Below are 12,786 nucleotides of genomic sequence, written 5' to 3' on the forward strand. Positions count from 1 at the left end.
TTTCGGTCTGTGGGTTTTTTTGTCTGTGGATTTTTCGGTCTGTGGATATTTATGTCGGTGGATATTTCCGTCTGTGGATTTTTGCCGTCTCTGTATTTTTTCCGTCTGTGGATTTTTTCTGTCTGTGGATTTTTGCCGTCTGTGGAATTTTTCGTCTGTGGATTTTTCCGTCTGTGGATTTTTCCGTCTGTGGAATTTTTCGTCTGTGGAATTTTTTGTCTGTGGATTTTTCGGTCTGTGGGTTTTTTTTGTCTGTGGATTTTTCCGTCTGTGGGTTTTTTCCGTCTGTGGGTTTTTTCCGTCTGTGGATTTTTCCGTCTGTGGATTTTACCGTCTGTGGATTTTACCGTCTGTGGATTTTGTCGTCTGTGGATTTTTCCGTCTGTGGATTTTTTCCGTCTGTGGGTTTTTTTCGTCTGTGGATTTTTTCGTCTGTGGATTTGCCGTCTGTGGATTTTTTCGTCTGTGGATTTTTCCGTCTGTGGAATTTTCCGTCTGTGGAATTTTCCGTCTGTGGAATTTTCCGTCTGTGGAATTTTTCGTCTGTGGATTTTTCGGTCTGTGGGTTTTTTCGTCTGTGGGTTTTTTCCGTCTGTGGATTTTTTCGTCTGTGGATTTTTTCTGTCTGTGGATTTTTTCGTCTGTGGATTTTTGCCGTCTGTGGATTTTTCGGTCTGTGGATTTTTTCGTCTGTGGATTTTTCGGTCTGTGGGTTTTTTCTGTCTGTGGGTTTTTTCTGTCTGTGGGTTTTTTCCGTCTGTGGATTTTTCCGTCTGTGGATTTTTCCGTCTGTGGATTTTGTCGTCTGTGGATTTTTCCGTCTGTGGGTTTTTTCCGTCTGTGGGTTTTTTCCGTCTGTGGGTTTTTTCCGTCTGTGGGTTTTTTTCGTCTGTGGATTTGCCGTCTGTGGAATTTTTTGTCTGTGGATTTTTTCGTCTGTGGATTTTTTCGTCTGTGGATTTTTTCGTCTGTGGATTTTACCGTCTGTGGATTTTTTCGTCTGTGGATTTTTTCGTCTGTGGATTTTGCCGTCTGTGGGTTTTTTCCGTCTGTGGGTTTTTTCCGTCTGTGGAATTTTTCGTCTGTGGATTTTTCCGTCTGTGGATTTTTCCGTCTGTGCATTTTTTCGTCTGTGGATTTTTCCGTCTGTGGATTTTTTCTGTCTGTGGATTTTTGCCGTCTGTGGATTTTTTCGTCTGTGGATTTTTTCGTCTGTGGATTTTTCCTTCTGTGGATTTTTTCGCCTGTGGATTTTTTTGCCTGTGGATTTTTCCGTCTGTGGAAATTTTTGTCTGTGGATTTTTCCGTCTGTGGATTTGCCGTCTGTGGATTTTTCCATCTGTGGATTTTTCCATCTGTGGATTTTTCAGTCTGTGGATTTTTCGGTCTGTGGGTTTTTTTGTCTGTGGATTTTTCGGTCTGTGGATATTTATGTCTGTGGATATTTCCGTCTGTGGATTTTTGCCGTCTCTGTATTTTTTCCGTCTGTGGATTTTTTCTGTCTGTGGATTTTTGCCGTCTGTGGAATTTTTCGTCAGTGGATTTTTCCGTCTGTGGATTTTTCCGTCTGTGGATTTTTCCGTCTGTGGAATTTTTCGTCTGTGGAATTTTTTGTCTGTGGATTTTTCGGTCTGTGGGTTTTTTTGTCTGTGGATTTTTCCGTCTGTGGGTTTTTTCCGTCTGTGGGTTTTTTCCGTCTGTGGATTTTTCCGTCTGTGGATTTTACCGTCTGTGGATTTTACCGTCTGTGGATTTTGTCGTCTGTGGATTTTTCCGTCTGTGGGTTTTTTCCGTCTGTGGGTTTTTTTCGTCTGTGGATTTGCCGTCTGTGGATTTTTTCGTCTGTGGATTTTTCCGTCTGTGGAATTTTCCGTCTGTGGAATTTTCCGTCTGTGGAATTTTCCGTCTGTGGAATTTTTCGTCTGTGGAATTTTTCGTCTGTGGATTTTTCGGTCTGTGGGTTTTTTCGTCTGTGGGTTTTTTCCGTCTGTGGATTTCTCCGTCTGTGGATTTTACCGTCTGTGGATTTTGCCGTCTGTGGGTTTTTTCTGTCTGTGGGTTTTTTCCGTCTGTGGGTTTTTTCCGTCTGTGGGTTTTTTTCGTCTGTGGATTTTTTCGTCTGTGGATTTTTTCGTCTGTGGATTTTTTCGTCTGTGGATTTTACCGTCTGTAAATTTTCTCGTCTGTGGATTTTTTCGTCTGTGGATTTGCCGTCTGTGGATTTTACCGTCTGTGGATTTTACCGTCTGTGGATTTTACCGTCTGTGGATTTTGCCGTCTGTGGGTTTTTTCCGTCTGTGGGTTTTTTCCGTCTGTGGGTTTTTTCCGTCTGTGGGTTTTTTTCGTCTGTGGATTTGCCGTCTGTGGAATTTTTTGTCTGTGGATTTTTTCGTCTGTGGATTTTTTCGTCTGTGGATTTTTTCGTCTGTGGATTTTGCCGTCTGTGGGTTTTTTCCGTCTGTGGGTTTTTTCCGTCTGTGGAATTTTTCGTCTGTGGATTTTTCCGTCTGTGGATTTTTCCGTCTGTGCATTTTTTCGTCTGTGGATTTTTCCGTCTGTGGATTTTTTCTGTCTGTGGATTTTTGCCGTCTGTGGATTTTTTCGTCTGTGGATTTTTTCGTCTGTGGATTTTTCCTTCTGTGGATTTTTTCGCCTGTGGATTTTTTTGCCTGTGGATTTTTCCGTCTGTGGAATTTTTTGTCTGTGGATTTTTCCGTCTGTGGATTTGCCGTCTGTGGATTTTTCCATCTGTGGATTTTTCCATCTGTGGATTTTTCAGTCTGTGGATTTTTCGGTCTGTGGGTTTTTTTGTCTGTGGATTTTTCGGTCTGTGGATATTTATGTCGGTGGATATTTCCGTCTGTGGATTTTTGCCGTCTCTGTATTTTTTCCGTCTGTGGATTTTTTCTGTCTGTGGATTTTTGCCGTCTGTGGAATTTTTCGTCTGTGGATTTTTCCGTCTGTGGATTTTTCCGTCTGTGGAATTTTTCGTCTGTGGAATTTTTTGTCTGTGGATTTTTCGGTCTGTGGGTTTTTTTTGTCTGTGGATTTTTCCGTCTGTGGGTTTTTTCCGTCTGTGGGTTTTTTCCGTCTGTGGATTTTTCCGTCTGTGGATTTTACCGTCTGTGGATTTTACCGTCTGTGGATTTTGTCGTCTGTGGATTTTTCCGTCTGTGGATTTTTTCCGTCTGTGGGTTTTTTTCGTCTGTGGATTTTTTCGTCTGTGGATTTGCCGTCTGTGGATTTTTTCGTCTGTGGATTTTTCCGTCTGTGGAATTTTCCGTCTGTGGAATTTTCCGTCTGTGGAATTTTCCGTCTGTGGAATTTTTCGTCTGTGGATTTTTCGGTCTGTGGGTTTTTTCGTCTGTGGGTTTTTTCCGTCTGTGGATTTCTCCGTCTGTGGATTTTACCGTCTGTGGATTTTGCCGTCTGTGGGTTTTTTCTGTCTGTGGGTTTTTTCCGTCTGTGGGTTTTTTCCGTCTGTGGGTTTTTTCCGTCTGTGGGTTTTTTCCGTCTGTGGGTTTTTTTCGTCTGTGGATTTTTTCATCTGTGGATTTGCCGTCTGTGGATTTTTTCGTCTGTGGATTTTTTCGTCTGTGGATTTTACTGTCTGTGGATTTTACTGTCTGTGGGTTTTTTCCGTCTGTGGGTTTTTTCCGTCTGTGGGTTTTTTTCGTCTGTGGATTTGCCGTCTGTGGAATTTTTTGTCTGTGGATTTTTTCGTCTGTGGATTTTTTCGTCTGTGGATTTTACCGTCTGTGGATTTTACCGTCTGTGGATTTTCTCGTCTGTGGATTTTTTCGTCTGTGGATTTTTTCGTCTGTGAATTTTGCCGTCTGTGGGTTTTTTCCGTCTGTGGGTTTTTTCCGTCTGTGGGTTTTTTCCGTCTGTGGGTTTTTTTCGTCTGTGGATTTTTTCGTCTGTGGATTTTTCGGTCCGTGGATTTTTCCGTCTGTGGATTTTTTTTTGTCTGTGGATTTTTGCCGTCTGTGGATTTTTTCGTCTGTGGATTTTTCGGTCTGTAGATTTTTTCGTCTGTGGATATTTTCGTCTGTGGTTTTTTCCGTCTGTGGATTTTGCCGTCTTTGGATTTTTCCGTCTGTGGATTTTACCGTCTGTGGATTTTTCCGTCTGTGGATTTTTGCCGTCTGTGGATTTTTTCGTGTGTAGATTTTTCCTTCTGTGGATTTTTTCGTCTGTGGATTTTTCCGTCTGTGGAATTTTCCGTCTGTGGAATTTTTCGTCTGTGGATTTTTCGGTCTGTGGGTTTTTTCGTCTGTGGGTTTTTTCCGTCTGTGGATTTTTCCGTCTGTGGATTTTACCGTCTGTGGATTTTGCCGTCTGTGGCTTTTTTCTGTCTGTGGGTTTTTTCCGTCTGTGGGTTTTTTCCGTCTGTGGGTTTTTTCCGTCTGTGGGTTTTTTTCGTCTGTGGATTTTTTCATCTGTGGATTTGCCGTCTGTGGATTTTTTCGTCTGTGGATTTTACTGTCTGTGGATTTTACCGTCTGTGGATTTTGCCGTCTGTGGGTTTTTTCCGTCTGTGGGTTTTTTCCGTCTGTGGGTTTTTTCCGTCTGTGGGTTTTTTCCGTCTGTGGGTTTTTTCCGTCTGTGGGTTTTTTTCGTCTGTGGATTTGCCGTCTGTGGAATTTTTTGTCTGTGGATTTTTTCGTCTGTGGATTTTTTCGTCTGTGGATTTTACCGTCTGTGGATTTTACCGTCTGTGGATTTTCTCGTCTGTGGATTTTTTCGTCTGTGGATTTTTTCGTCTGTGAATTTTGCCGTCTGTGGGTTTTTTCCGTCTGTGGGTTTTTTCCGTCTGTGGGTTTTTTCCGTCTGTGGGTTTTTTTCGTCTGTGGATTTTTTCGTCTGTGGATTTTTCGGTCCGTGGATTTTTCCGTCTGTGGATTTTTTTTTGTCTGTGGATTTTTGCCGTCTGTGGATTTTTTCGTCTGTGGATTTTTCGGTCTGTAGATTTTTTCGTCTGTGGATATTTTCGTCTGTGGTTTTTTCCGTCTGTGGATTTTGCCGTCTTTGGATTTTTCCGTCTGTGGATTTTACCGTCTGTGGATTTTTCCGTCTGTGGATTTTTGCCGTCTGTGGATTTTTTCGTGTGTAGATTTTTCCTTCTGTGGATTTTTTCGTCTGTGGATTTTTCCGTCTGTGGAATTTTCCGTATGTGGAATTTTTCGTCTGTGGATTTTTCGGTCTGTGGGTTTTTTCGTCTGTGGGTTTTTTCCGTCTGTGGATTTTTCCGTCTGTGGATTTTACCGTCTGTGGATTTTGCCGTCTGTGGCTTTTTTCTGTCTGTGGGTTTTTTCCGTCTGTGGGTTTTTTCCGTCTGTGGGTTTTTTCCGTCTGTGGGTTTTTTTCGTCTGTGGATTTTTTCATCTGTGGATTTGCCGTCTGTGGATTTTTTCGTCTGTGGATTTTACTGTCTGTGGATTTTACCGTCTGTGGATTTTGCCGTCTGTGGGTTTTTTCCGTCTGTGGGTTTTTTCCGTCTGTGGGTTTTTTCCGTCTGTGGGTTTTTTTCGTCTGTGGATTTGCCGTCTGTGGAATTTTTTGTCTGTGGATTTTTTCGTCTGTGGATTTTTTCGTCTGTGGATTTTACCGTCTGTGGATTTTACCGTCTGTGGATTTTCTCGTCTGTGGATTTTTTCGTCTGTGGATTTTTTCGTCTGTGGATTTTTTCGTCTGTGGATTTTGCCGTCTGTGGGTTTTTTCCGTCTGTGGGTTTTTTCCGTCTGTGGGTTTTTTTCGTCTGTGGATTTTTTCGTCTGTGGATTTTTCGGTCCGTGGATTTTTCCGTCTGTGGATTTGCCGTCTGTGGATTTTTTCGTCTGTGGATTTTACTGTCTGTGGATTTTACCGTCTGTGGATTTTGCCGTCTGTGGGTTTTTTCCGTCTGTGGGTTTTTTCCGTCTGCGGGTTTTTTCCGTCTGTGGGTTTTTTCCGTCTGTGGGTTTTTTTCGTCTGTGGATTTGCCGTCTGTGGAATTTTTTGTCTGTGGATTTTTTCGTCTGTGGATTTTTTCGTCTGTGGATTTTACCGTCTGTGGATTTTACCGTCTGTGGATTTTCTCGTCTGTGGATTTTTTCGTCTGTGGATTTTTTCGTCTGTGGATTTTGCCGTCTGTGGGTTTTTTCCGTCTGTGGGTTTTTTCCGTCTGTGGGTTTTTTTCGTCTGTGGATTTTTTCGTCTGTGGATTTTTCGGTCCGTGGATTTTTCCGTCTGTGGATTTTTTTTTGTCTGTGGATTTTTGCCGTCTGTGGATTTTTTCGTCTGTGGATTTTTCGGTCTGTAGATTTTTTCGTCTGTGGATATTTTCGTCTGTGGTTTTTTCCGTCTGTGGATTTTGCCGTCTTTGGATTTTTCCGTCTGTGGATTTTTCCGTCTGTGGATTTTTCCGTCTGTGGATTTTTGCCGTCTGTGGATTTTTTCGTGTGTAGATTTTTCCTTCTGTGGATTTTTTCGTCTGTGGATTGTTTCGTCTGTGGATTTTTTCCGTCTGTGGATTTTTTCCGTCTGTGGATTTTTCCATCTGTGGATTTTTCCGTCTGTGTATTTTGCCGTTTGTGGATTTTGCCGTCTGTGGGTATTTTCGTCTGTGGGTTTTTACGTCTGTGGGTTTTTACGTCTGTGGGTTTTTACGTCTGTGGGTTTTGTCGCCTGTGGGTTTTGTCGTCTGTGGATTTTGTCGTTTGTGAGTTTTTTCGTCTGTGGTAGATTCGAGGTTTGTGGTCAAATGCAAAGCCGTAGGCCGATCGTTGGTGGTGCTGTGGGTGGGGTACCATGTGATGGTTAGGGCCAGCCAAAGTTTTCAGTGGTCACTTGTGGAGAAAACCACAACTCCTCAGGTGTCGCTGATAATGAACTGGGAGCAAAAGCCCAGGTGTGCCCACTAATTAGGGCCTGCCCCAGCCGGAAATGGGCGGGGCTGAAGGGCAAGATAAAAGGCATGCTCCCAGAAGCAGGAGTTAGAACAGAAGAAGCAGTGAAGAGAAGAAGATGCCTGAGGAGAGGGATGGCAAGAGAGCTCAGAAGAAGAGCCATGTCCCCGTGAGAGAAGGCTCGCCGCAACAGTCACTCTTTGCATGTGTTTGACAGTCTTGAGCGTTCGGCCTTTTGGGGCCCTTTGAGCAATATTGGAGAATGGCTGCGAGGGCTCGTAGATTCGAGGTTTGTGGCCAAAGGCAAAGGTGTAGGCCGATCGTTGGTGGTGCTGTGGGTGGGGTCTGTGGATTTTTCCGTCTGTGGAATTTTTCGTCTGTGGATTTTTCGGTCTGTGGATTTTTTCGTCTGTGGATTTTTCCTTCTGTGGATTTTTTCGCTTGTGGATTTTTTCGCCTGTGGATTTTTCCGTCTGAGGAATTTTTTGTCTGTGGATTTTTCCGTCTGTGGATTTGCCGTCTGTGGATTTTTCCGTCTGTGGATTTTTCAGTCTGTGGATTTTTCGGTCTGTGGGTTTTTTCGTCTGTGGATTTTTCAGTCTGTGGATTTTTTCGTCTGTGGATTTTTCCGTCTGTGGATTTTTCCGTCTGTGGATTTTTTCTGTCTGTGGATTTTTGCAGTCTGTGGATTTTTTCTCTCTGTGGATTTTTCCGTCTGTGGATTTTTTCGCCTGTGGATTTTTCCGTCTGTGGAATTTTTCGTCTGTGGATTTTTCCGTCTGTGGATTTTTCCGTCTGTGGATTTTTTAGTCTGTGGATTTTTGCCGTCTGTGGATTTTTCGGTCTGTGGATTTTTTCGTCTGTGGATTTTTCGGTCTGTGGATTTTGCCGTCTGTGGATTTTTCCGTCTGTGGGTTTTTTCCGTCTGTGGATTTTTCCGTCTGTGGATTTTTTTGTCTGTGGATTTTGTCGTCTGTGGATTTTTCCGTCTGTGGGTTTTTTCCGTCTGTGGGTTTTTTCCGTCTGTGGGTTTTTTCCGTCTGTGGGTTTTTTTCGTCTGTGGATTTGCCGTCTGTGGATTTTTTCGTCTGTGGATTTTTTCGTCTGTGGATTTTTTCGTCTGTGGATTTTACCGTCTGTAAATTTTCTCGTCTGTGGATTTTTTCGTCTGTGGATTTGCCGTCTGTGGATTTTTTCGTCTGTGGATTTTACCGTCTGTGGCTTTTACCATCTGTGGATTTTGCCGTCTGTGGGTTTTTTCTGTCTGTGGGTTTTTTCCGTCTGTGGGTTTTTTCCGTCTGTGGGTTTTTTTCGTCTGTGGATTTGCCGCCTGTGGAATTTTTTGTCTGTGGATTTTTTCGTCTGTGGATTTTTTCGTCTGTGGATTTTACCGTCTGTGGATTTTTTCGTCTGTGGATTTTTTCGTCTGTGGATTTTTTCGTCTGTGGATTTTTCCGTCTGTGGGTTTTTTCCGTCTGTGGGTTTTTTCCGTCTGTGGATTTTTCCGTCTGTGGATTTTTCCGTCTGTGCATTTTTTCGTCTGTGGATTTTTCGGTCCGTGGATTTTTCCGTCTGTGGATTTTTTCTGTCTGTGGATTTTTGCCGTCTGTGGATTTTTTCGTCTGTGGATTTTTTCGTCAGTGGATTTTTCCTTCTGTGGATTTTTTCGCCTGTGGATTTTTTTGCCTGTGGATTTTTCGCTCTGTGGAATTTTTTGTCTGTGGATTTTTCCGTCTGTGGATTTTTCCATCTGTGGATTTTTCAGTCTGTGGATTTTTCGGTCTGTGGGTTTTTTCGTCTGTGGATTTTTCGGTCTGTGGATATTTATGTCTGTGGATATTTCCGTCTGTGGATTTTTGCCGTCTCTGTATTTTTTCCGTCTGTGGATTTTTTCTGTCTGTGGATTTTTGCCGTCTGTGGAATTTTTCGTCTGTGGATTTTTCCGTCTGTGGATTTTTCCGTCTGTGGATTTTTCCGTCTGTGGATTTTTCCGTCTGTGGAATTTTTCATCTGTGGAATTTTTTGTCTGTGGATTTTTCGGTCTGTGGGTTTTTTTGTCTGTGGATTTTTCCGTCTGTGGGTTTTTTCCGTCTGTGGGTTTTTTCCGTCTGTGGATTTTTCCGTCTGTGGATTTTACCGTCTGTGGATTTTGTCGTCTGTGGATTTTGTCGTCTGTGGATTTTGTCGTCTGTGGATTTTTCCGTCTGTGGGTTTTTTCTGTCTGTGGGTTTTTTCCGTCTGTGGGTTTTTTTCGTCTGTGGATTTTTTCGTCTGTGGATTTGCCGTCTGTGGATTTTTTCGTCTGTGGATTTTTCCGTCTGTGGAATTTTCCGTCTGTGGAATTTTTCGTCTGTGGATTTTTCGGTCTGTGGGTTTTTTCGTCTGTGGGTTTTTTCCGTCTGTGGATTTTTCCGTCTGTGGATTTTACCGTCTGTGGATTTTGCCGTCTGTGGGTTTTTTCTGTCTGTGGGTTTTTTCCGTCTGTGGGTTTTTTCCGTCTGTGGGTTTTTTCCGTCTGTGGGTTTTTTTCGTCTGTGGATTTTTTCATCTGTGGATTTGCCGTCTGTGGATTTTTTCGTCTGTGGATTTTTTCGTCTGTGGATTTTACTGTCTGTGGATTTTACCGTCTGTGGATTTTTCCGTCTGTGGGTTTTTTCCGTCTGTGGGTTTTTTCCGTCTGTGGGTTTTTTCCGTCTGTGGGTTTTTTTCGTCTGTGGATTTGCCGTCTGTGGAATTTTTTGTCTGTGGATTTTTTCGTCTGTGGATTTTTTCGTCTGTGGATTTTACCGTCTGTGGATTTTCTCGTCTGTGGATTTTTTCGTCTGTGGATTTTTTCGTCTGTGGATTTTTTCGTCTGTGGATTTTTTCGTCTGTGGATTTTGCCGTCTGTGGGTTTTTTCCGTCTGTGGGTTTTTTCCGTCTGTGGGTTTTTTCCGTCTGTGGATGTTTCCGTCTGTGGATTTTTTCGTGTGTGGATTTTTCCGTCTGTGGATTTTTTCTGTCTGTGGATTTTTGCCGTCTGTGGATTTTTCGGTCTGTGGATTTTTTCGTCTGTGGATTTTACCCATCTGTGGATTTTCTCGTCTGTGGAATTTTTCGTCTGTGGATCTTTCGGTCTGTGGATTTTTTCGTCTGGGGATATTTCCGTCTGTGGATGTTTTTGTCTGTGGATTTTTCCGTCTGTGGATTTTGTCGTCTGTGGGTTTTTTCCGTCTGTGGATTTTTGCCGTCTGTGTATTTTTAGGTCTGTGGATTTTTCCGTCTGTGGATTTTTTCTGTCTGTGGATTTTTTCCGTCTGTGGATTTTTCAGTCTGTGGATTTTTTCGTCTGTGGATTTTACCGTCTGTGGATTTTCTCGTCTGCGGAATTTTTCGTCTGTGGATTTTTCGGTCTGTGGATTTTTTCGTCTGTGGATATTTATGTCTGTGGATATTTCCGTCTGTGGATTTTTGCCGTCTCTGTATTTTTTCCGTTTGTGGATTTTTCCGTCTGTGGAATTTTTCGTCTGTGGATCTTTCGGTCTGTGAATTTGCCGTCTGTGGATTTTGCCGTCTGTGGATTTTGCCGTCTGTGGAATTTTTCGTCTGTGGTTATTTCCGTCTGTGGATTTTTTCCGTCTGTGGATTTTTGCCGTCCGTGTATTTTTTCCGTCTGTGGATTTTTTCGTCTGTGGATTTTTCGGTCTGTGGATTTTTCCGTCTGTGGATTTTACCGTCTGTGGATTTTCTCGTCTGTGGAATTTTTCGTCTGTGGATTTTTTCGTCTGTGGATTTTTTCGTCTGTGGATTTTACTGTCTGTGGATTTTACCGTCTGTGGATTTTACCGTCTGCGGATTTTTCCGTCTGTGGGTTTTTTCGTCTGTGGGTTTTTTCCGTCTGTGGGTTTTTTCCATCTGTGGATTTTTTCGTCTGTGGATTTGCCGTCTGTGGAATTTTTCGTCTGTGGATTTTGCCGTCTGTGGATATTTCCGTCCGTGGATTTTTTCCGTTTGTGGATTTTGCCGTCTGTGGATTTTTTCATCTGTGGATTTTGCCGTCTGTGGATTTTTTCCGTCAGTGGATTTTGCCGTCTGTGGATTTGCCGTCTGTGGAATTTTTCTTCTGTGGATTTTTCCGTCTGTGGATTTTTCCGTCTGTGGATTTTTCCGTCTGTGGATTTTTTCGTCTGTGGATTTTGCCGTCTGTGGATTTTGCCGTCTGTGGATTTTTCCGTCTGTGGGTTTTTTCCGTCTGTGGGCTTTTTCCGTCTGTGGATTTTGCCGTCTGTGGATTTTTCCGTCTGTGGATTTTTTCTGTCTGTGGATTTTTGCCGTCTGTGGATTTTTCGGTCTGTGGATTTTTTCGTCTGTGGATTTTACCCATCTGTGGATTTTCTCGTCTGTGGAATTTTTCGTCTGTGGATCTTTCGGTCTGTGGATTTTTTCGTCTGTGGATATTTCCGTCTGTGGATATTTCCGTCTGTGGATTTTGTCATCTGTGGGTTTTTTCCGTCTGTGGATTTTTCCGTCTGTGGATTTTTTCGTCTGTGGATTTTTCCGTCTGTGGATTTTTCCGTCTGTGGATTTTGCCGTCTCTGGAATTTTTCGTCTGTGGTTATTTCCGTCTGGATTTTTTCGTCTGTGGATTTTTTCGTCTGTGGATTTGGCCATCTGTGGATTTTTCCGTCTGTGGGTTTTTTTCGTCTGTGGATTTTTTCGTCAGTGGATTTGCCGTCTGTGGAATTTTTTGTCTGTGGATTTTTCCGTCTCTGGATTTGCCGTCTGTGGATTTTCCCATCTGTGGATTTTTCAGTCTGTGGATTTTTCGGTCTGTGGGTTTTTTCGTCTGTGGATTTTTCGGTCTGTGGATTTTTTCGTCTGTGGATTTTTCCGTCTGTGGATTTTTCCGTCTGTGGATTTTTCCGTCTGTGGATTTTTTCTGTCTGTGGATTTTTGCCGTCTGTGGATTTTTTCTCTCTGTGGATTTTTCCGTCTGTGGATTTTTTCGCCTGTGGATTTTTCCGTCTGTGGAATTTTTCGTCTGTGGATTTTTCCGTCTGTGGATTTTTCCGTCTGTGGATTTTTTCGTCTGTGGAATTTTTTGTCTGTGGATTTTTTGGTCTGTGGGTTTTTTTGTCTGTTGATTTTTCCGTCTGTGGGTTTTTTCCGTCTGTGGGTTTTTTCCGTCTGTGGGTTTTTTCCGTCTGTGGATTTTTCCGTCTGTGGATTTTTCCGTCTGTGGATTTTGTCGTCTGTGGATTTTTCCATCTGTGGGTTTTCTCGTCTGTGGGTTTTTTCCGTCTGTGGGTTTTTTCCGTCTGTGGATTTGTCGTCTGTGGATTTTTTTGTCTGTGGATTTTTTCGTCTGTGGATTTTTTCGTCTGTGGATTTTTTCGTCTGTGGATTTTCTCGTCTGTGGATTTTTTCGTCTGTGGGTTTTTTCCGTCTGTGGATTTTTCCGTCTGTGGATTTTTCCGTCTGTGGATTTGCCGTCTGTGGATTTTTTCGTCTGTGGATTTTGCCGTCTGTGGATTTTTTCATCTGTGGATTTTGCCGTCTGTGGATATTTCCGTCTGTGGATTTTTTCGTGTGTAGATTTTTCCGTCTGTGGATTTTTCCGTCTGTGGATTTTTTCGTCTGTGGATTTTTTTGTCTGTGGATTTTTTCCGTCTGTGGATTTTTTCCGTCTGTGGATTTTTCCGTCTGTGGATTTTTTCGTCTGTGGATTTTGTCGTCTGTGGATTTTGTCGTCTGTGGATTTTTCCGTCTGTGGATTTTGCCGTCTGTGGATTTTGCCGTCTGTGGATTTTTTCCGTCTTTGGATATTTCCGTCTGTGGATTTTGCCGTCTTTGGATTTGGCCGTCTGTGGATTTTTGCCGTCTGTGGATTTTTTCTGTCTGTGGATTTTTCCGTCTG

Source organism: Heliangelus exortis, chromosome 28, assembly GCF_036169615.1.
Source record: "Heliangelus exortis chromosome 28, bHelExo1.hap1, whole genome shotgun sequence".
Classification (NCBI taxonomy): Eukaryota; Metazoa; Chordata; class Aves; order Apodiformes; family Trochilidae; genus Heliangelus; species Heliangelus exortis.